We start from the raw sequence: 7,821 nt of genomic DNA on the forward strand, positions 1-7,821 counted from the left end.
ATCCCTTTGAGCACTTGGTAAACCCAGAATTAAGATGGATCTAAGATGATAGAATTTCCCCTTTAAATAGTCTATGCTCACATGAATACCATGGTATTACCATGGGTCAATACAATGGGTTATCATAAACCTATCCATTTTTAGTCTTGATCGGATCAAATATTTTTTCACTCTATGCTAGTTTGCATATCACGATATTTGATACCTCTCGGGGGTTATTAGATCCAGAGTAAAGATGGATCTATGCTAGTTTAATTCTCCCATTTAAATAGGCTACATTCCAGGTAAATACCATGGGTCAATACCATGTGCCATTTTGATGAATACCATGGGTCAATACCATGTGCCATTTTAATTTTTATTAATACTGATATTAGGGTTAATAATGTTTTTTTTGCATGGTATTAATAACAATCTAGTCCATGGTATTTGTCCCATAGTATTTTACCCATAGGTTTCACCTAAATATAACGCATTTTTTGAGTGTTCGTAAATATAAGGTGACTTATGGAGTAAATATAAAAAAATGTTTTATTTGTTTACCATACCTCTTGTTTATTTATATTTTTATTAATTTGCCACACCTCTTTTACAAATATGGTATTTGGCCCATAGGATTCACTTAAATAAAACCTCTTTCTTGAGCCTTCATAAATAGAACGAGGGTTATGGACTAAATATAAAAAGAGGTTTTATTTATTTACCATGCGTCTAGTTTATTTATATTTTTATTTATTTACCATACATTTTGAGTAAGTATAAATAGACGTTTTATTTATTTACCATACCTCCACTTTACTTATATTTTTATTTGTTTACACCCTTGCATGTATATAAGGTGACTTATGGAGTAAATATAAAAAATATTTTATTTATTTAGCACACCTCTCATTTATTTATATTTTTATTAATTTACCATACCTCTTTTATAAATATGGTATTTGGGCCTTTGGCCCCATAGGATTCACTTAAATAAAACCTATTCTTGAAAATGGGTGAATGGATTCACTTAAATAAAACCTATTCTTGAAAATGGGTGAATGGAAGTTTGTAACTCCTAATTTCAAGGGCTAAATTTACCTTTTTTACCCTCTCCCTTAAAATAAGGTGGGCTATTTGAGGTGATGTGTAAAAATTTACTATGATACAAAATATTCGCCCACTAAAAATTTAAAACCCCTTAATTTCGCCAAAGGGCGAACATTCGCCCCTAAAATTTTCTATGACTAATAACAATAAGGGGTTACACTATTAGTATAGGGACCTAGCAGAACACAAGGGGATATAAGAGCTCTTAAAAAATTGTTTTTTATTCTCTTTCCATATTTCCAAGATTACAAAGCTAGGGGATAGTATCCATATGTGATTAAGAATAGAGTTGGAAAAGGAATGTGTTCATTGACAGGAGATATTATTTAAGATACTATACACATACGTTTCTAAGTAAGTAAGGCACTCTTCCAACCTAGTCCATAGGATTGAGGAGAAAGCACAATTATTGAAGATATTTTCAAGGTGTTCCAGGTGGGGAGGGCATTTAGATGATCCTTGGTAATTGAGATTTTGAATATTTTCCCACATTAGAGTCTTTTTTTGCATCAGGAGCGATAGAAAAAAGGATATATTTGGCCAAGTGTTATGCTTCCATATTTGATCCAAAACTCATCATTTTGTAGAGCTTGATCCCCTAGTTCCAAATGATAAGCTTCACATATAGAAAATGCACCTCTTTATGTGTAACCCTAGTGAAGTTTATCCAACCAGGGTGAAAAGGGGATGAGACATTATTGAATATTTCCCTATAATTGTTGCGATAATTCATGTTATACCTAAAAATACCTGCTCGTCATCTTAGTGGAGATCAATATGCTTTGGTTGAAATATACCTCTTTCTCGAGCCTATTTGATACTATAAAACACCCTTTATACTTGATAGATGTGCTATAACACAAGTTATGTACTGTGAGGACAATGTTACCCTAGTCTATAAATCTGTCTCTTCATATAACTTGCATTACCAAATTCTCACTCAGTCACAAGGCAAAAAGCTCGGGTTAACTCACTATGACACTCTTGTTCACTTAAGGAAACTCTTAAAAGGTGGAATTTGATTTCCTTTTCCTCATATGTAGTTTTTTCATAAATAAAAAAAGCAATATAAAGTGGATATAAGCATTAAAGCATGATGAAACATCCTCGACCATAAATATTTTTCCAAAATTAAATTTGAGAGAAACTGATAGCCTCCATAGCCTCCATTTTACCCATAAAATGAGAGCTTGGCCATTCAAAAAGATATTGGAAGACGACAACAAATCCCTATGATTTGCTTCCTCTTTAGCACCCTCTTTTGCTTCCACTCACTCTTTTATTTTATTTTTCTCCAACTTTTTAAAGAGATCGGCACTATTTATTGAGATGGTGCTATTTTTGGTGTTTTTTTACAAATCATAGTCAGTCGATGCTAAATTCAGCACTAAATATCACTAATTTAGTGCTGATGTAAATGCCCAATTTAACCTCTTCTTTAGCTCCTGATGTAGCTTCATGTATAGCTTCTTGTGTAACATCCTATTTTTCTCCTCGTTACGGCATTTCTTTTAGCATCCACCTTAACTTCCTTTTTAGCTTTTGTTTTAGCTTCCTGTTTAATGTCTTATTTTTCTCCTTGTCATGGCATTGTTTTTAGTGTTCACTTTAGCTTTCTTTTTAGTTTTTGTTTTAGCTTCTTGTTTACATGGAAGCTTCACTTAATGAACCTCTAACATATCATGTGCATTTGTGGCATACTAAACAATACTCTTATTTTGACTACACATTGGAAAATACCTCTAAGAATCACATTATTTAACCCCCAACCAATACAAATCCAATATACCTTCCCAATTTAACAAAACCCATACTTTCACTATATATTGTAGGTATTTATTTCTTCATGAACATTTTTTTATACCCTGTTATATCTCCAAATCTCACTCATGATGTTTGTGATGCTACACTCATGGCCTAGGGCAACCCCTCCTTCCAAACCTAGTCCAAATACTTAAAAAGGAGTTTTTTACTCCCTATACGTGACATTTCCCTAAGCTAAATGTGTGTGTACACGGGTCTGTGTATACCCAACCCGCGTATATGTCTTAAAACACTTAAAAAAATTAAATCTCCTTAATTTTGGGTGGAGATCACGAGTTTTACCTGTTGATTACCGATTAGTGCACATGGTCCAACTGTTCCCAATTAATTCCCAACTAAAAAACTACTTTGGGAGAAGTCTAAAAAGGCTTCAATGGGAAGGCCTAAGGGAGGAGAGAATAGAGAGAAAAATCACTTTTCTGAGATTATCCCTGATTAGGTGTGAAGATCCTTGTGCTTTTAGCACTTCCCCTCATTATTGGAAACCCTTATTTCCTTGAGCTTTGATGTTATTTCAGTAGTTGAGATACTTTGGTTTGAGTCATGGAAGGAGTTTGTTGAAGGCTTGAGATTGGATGAATCCAGAGGATGGTTCCACTTGGAGCCTGCGAAGGGAAGACTCAGGTGAAATCATTCCTTACTGTATATCTACAATAAAACAAACACTTGTCTTGTTCCTGATATTAATCTTCTTCATGCTTATGATATTAATGTTATGATTTACATATGAATGATTGTTTCAATTGTATAACTAACTACCTTTCAATATTCTATGAAGTTGATTTCCTTATGATGCTTGGTCCATATACTACTATGATTCCTTGAATTAATTGTTTTGCAGGTTGAAGGATCGAAAGGAACTCCAAGAGGGTTTGGACCCTGGCTGGATCTACCCAAACGAAGGACCCCTAGGTGCACCTCTCTTCACGTAGTTTTCTTATATTAGTATCATGGCTGTATGGAATGCTTGTTTTTCATTGTAGATAACCCCCGCTCTGCTAGGGTATTGACCCAAGACCCTAGGGGACTTTGCCCCTCAACAGAATTGGTGACTCCATTGGGGACAACAATATTGTTGCTCCTAATTTGTGTTAATTTAAGCCAATCAGGGCTTAGCCTTTGATTTTCTTGCTATGACTGAGTTGTCTATTCCTATAGGAACTCAAACTTTAAGTCTGAACATTTTCTTCAGACCCCTTTTTTGCTTTTTCTTGTGAACTATTATATACATAGTTTTGCCAGGTTACAGAGGCGTATCTACACAAGCTTCCTCAAGTGAACCCACGTATACGAAGGTTTCCTTGGGCTGAATAGCGTATACAAACAGATATGCATTGATACAGTCGCGTATACCCTAATTTTTCAAGATTTTTGCAAATATTTCTTGTTCAATAAATTTTTTTGCTGGTCTGAGTGCTTCCTGAGCAGTCAAGTTTGGTTGTCAGTGTTTGTTTTTACAGCAAGTTTCTTGTTTCGAATTTTGTTCGTTTGTGGAAAGTTTTGGTCTTGTTTTGTTTGGTTTCAAGTGTCGTCATTTGTGTTTGAACACACGAGATTTCTCTCTGAGAATCTTGGCTGTTCTAGTCTCCCAGAGCAGAAAGATTGTTTTCAATCTTTGTGGCAAACTTTATCTTTGTGGTCTTCTTGCTTTCCATCAAAATTGCACTTTATGGCCATTTACTTTTCTTTCATTTTGAAAGTTGTTGTGTGACGATTTTGAGAGTTTTATTTCTTGATATTTTGATCATTGTCACCAAGCTATTTTTTGCTGCTTTTTGATTATTGAGAGCATCTTGAAACACCTATTTTGTTGGGTTTTCGCCCATTTTGAGTTGATAGCTTGCAAAGTGCTTTGGTTGCTTATTCTTCGGTCTCAAAGTTTTCAATAGTATTTGGAGAAATTTTGAAAATTAATTTTTGTTTTTTCTTTTGAAGAAAACTTTTTGAAAAATTGGTTTTTGCTTTCTTTGGCCTTGTTTTGATTTAGTTTCTTTTTTGCGAGTGAAAGTGCATTTTTGTTTGTCTTGAAATTTGATTTTAGTGTTTGGATGAAAATGAGCATTAGAAACTTATATTCTATCTAAACATCTTAAGTGGCTAATTAGAATTGATAAGCAAGTTACTTTCATTCTTTTATTTAGAGTAGTCTTAAGTTTTGCATCAGCATGTACTCATTGCATTAGGATAAATTTGTGCATCTTTTAGGGAATCCATAGTTTTGTTAATTTTTGTGAGTGTGAAGCTTGAGTAAAAGAAAAGAAAAGAAAAATTATTGCTTTCTTAGAAGTTCCTTAAAACCTAGTAGAAATTTCTTTCATCGAAGAACAAAACAAGTGCATTTGCATATAGTTTGGTTTTTAGCAGTTTCTTTTGCGTCAAAACACCACAAGTTTCATTTCTGCTTATCCCTTGACTTAAGAACAACCCATTTAAAAACAAGTGCTAATTAAAATACACTAGAACTTTTTTATAATTGTCAATTTAGACACACCAACAAGTTTTAGGATATTTTAGGGCCTTGGATTAGACGAGTGGAGAGAAAACTCTCCAGGGCCATTTAAACTATCAAACATAGGAGTCTGAATAGTGAGTGCAAATCCAATAGTGTTAGGAAGATCAGGAAAGCTCTGGATCTGGGACTTAAGCACGAGGGTTCTTGAAGATAAGGAAGAGAGATACCCCCTCTCCTACTTGTCGGATCTTACCTCAACACTGTTCTGCCTGGCTTTTGACATGAGTTGGTAACCTTCGTTGCTTCTCCTAGGGATCTACATAGGTGGCTGTGGAGGGGAATCCCGTGGCACCTGAGGTCGACGTTGTATCACTCTCAACGGTACTACTAGAGGGCACCCTTACGAAGCTTGGGGTCTTGCAACGGTGCAAGCTGTTGTTAGGAGGTTAGTGTAACTTCCTCTGTTACCTTCGCTGGTAGGACTGGGCTATCATTATCCCAGACTATCTTTAGAAGGCCCCTTACTTCACTTTCTTGTATTTTGGTGTTCGGTCGTCATCACCCAGAGCAGAAATACTTGAAAGTTATTTGATTGGCTAACATCTTTTAGGGACTTTTTAGTGTGTGCTCTGTGCTCTTTGTTTGCCTAACTTTCATTTTTTCTTAAGTCTTTAATTAGATCTTAATAAAAAATTCAAAGTGGTTGACCGATTTCCTAGATGGTCTCGAAGACTTCATGGTCTTTCACCACGAAGTTTAGAACCTTCTCTTAGAAGGCATAGAGGTAATGCTACCGGTGGGTTTCATCCTGTGGCAGCAGACGCATTAGGGATTGATCATCCCCTCAGGGGAATTAGTGCTCAGGATAGGCCTGGTACTTCCGCAGAACTAGAGAGGAACACTCCAGTTCTTTCTCGAGTTCTCTTTCAATCGGAAGATAACATAGAAGTAGAAGAACTCCCAGAGTCGTTAGCAGCTTTGAATTCTCCTCTACCTTCTAACCATCCAGACATATTACAATACGTTGGGACTTCGATGCATAGACCATCCAGTCCAGGTCATATCACGCACTTACCTTCGATGACCACCACTAGAAGCATGGCTTCTACCACAAGTGCTACAACCATGAAGACTATGATATTGGTGCAAGGGGGAGGAACTATTTCGATCCCCTCTGCATCTTTATTTGGGTCTTTTGCTAGCACATCCTTAGTTGGGTCTACCTCCATTCCTTATACAAGTGGAAATTCCCAACCCAATGCTTCTAGCTCTAGATTCCTCCCATTTGGCACCCATTCACAAGGTATTTTGTCAGTTCCATTAAGTGACTCCACATCCATGATGAGTGGCTCAGATTCATTTTAGGGTTTTCCTTTTGGAAGTGGTCATATACCACATTCCAACCCGACGATAGGATCTATGCCCTTTTCTTCTACGAGACAAGGCAGCAATCCCTTTCAGTGTTGAACTAACCCTACGGTCAGTGGCATAGGAACTGGGAATCCATTTTTCGGCTAACAAGGGAATAGGTCGTACTCCACAGTTAGTTTGTTTTGAAGTATTACTCCCTTACATTCTACTTGGAATCCTTATTATGGGTTATAAACTCCTTATAATCCTTTAGGAGAGAGCTTCGCTAATTATGGAGGTTTTTCAGCTGGAGTTGGTCAAACTCCAAGTTTTGCTGGATCACAAGGTTCGCCTTTTGGTTGAGCTAGTTCTACTGGTTACTTTGGGCAGCTTGGTGCCTTCCAAAATCTAGGCCAATCCTTTCAGAACTTTGGGAGCTTTGCCCAGTATGGGTGGAATTCTCAAGGTCCTCTAGGCTTCCTTTTCTGGCAACGTTGAATTTTCTAGATCTCACGAAATTAACAAATGATCCAATCAAATACAATCCAACCTAGCCTCTGGTCCCAACCAAAATCCCTTCGGACATTCCAAAGTTCAAGGGGGAGGGTGGTGGAGACCCAGGTGACCATGTAACCACATTCCATTTGTGGTGCTCATAAAACTCCCTCATCGATGACTCGGTTAGGTTGAGACTTTTTCAATGCACCTTAACTGGTAATGCGGCCAAGTGGTATATAGAGTTGTCAGGGGGCAACTTTACATCTTTCACCGATTTGGCTAATATTTTCCTAAATCATTTCCAGTTTCCCGTCTGTTATGATGCCGAAACTGAACTTCTGGCCAATTTTCGTCAAGATACGACAATTCATATTTCTGATCATATTTAGGAATGGAGACAAAGAAAGAGGCTCATTAAGGCCAAAATTCCTCTAGAATACCATCTTGAATGCTTTTTGAAATCCTTACAACCTAAAATCTCTAAGGATGTTTCTCTGTTCGGAGTTTATTTTGAGGAGCAAGTTATTTTTGGAGCCCAGCAGTTAGAATTGATTTACTCTCAGTCTAGGATTCTACAAAAGATCTTGCCTGATGCTCCTGGGACTAAG

Source organism: Pinus tabuliformis, chromosome 7 (genome assembly GCF_031772625.1).
Source record: "Pinus tabuliformis cultivar Carrire ecotype Pingquan chromosome 7, CPIR1, whole genome shotgun sequence".
Classification (NCBI taxonomy): Eukaryota; Viridiplantae; Streptophyta; class Pinopsida; order Pinales; family Pinaceae; genus Pinus; species Pinus tabuliformis.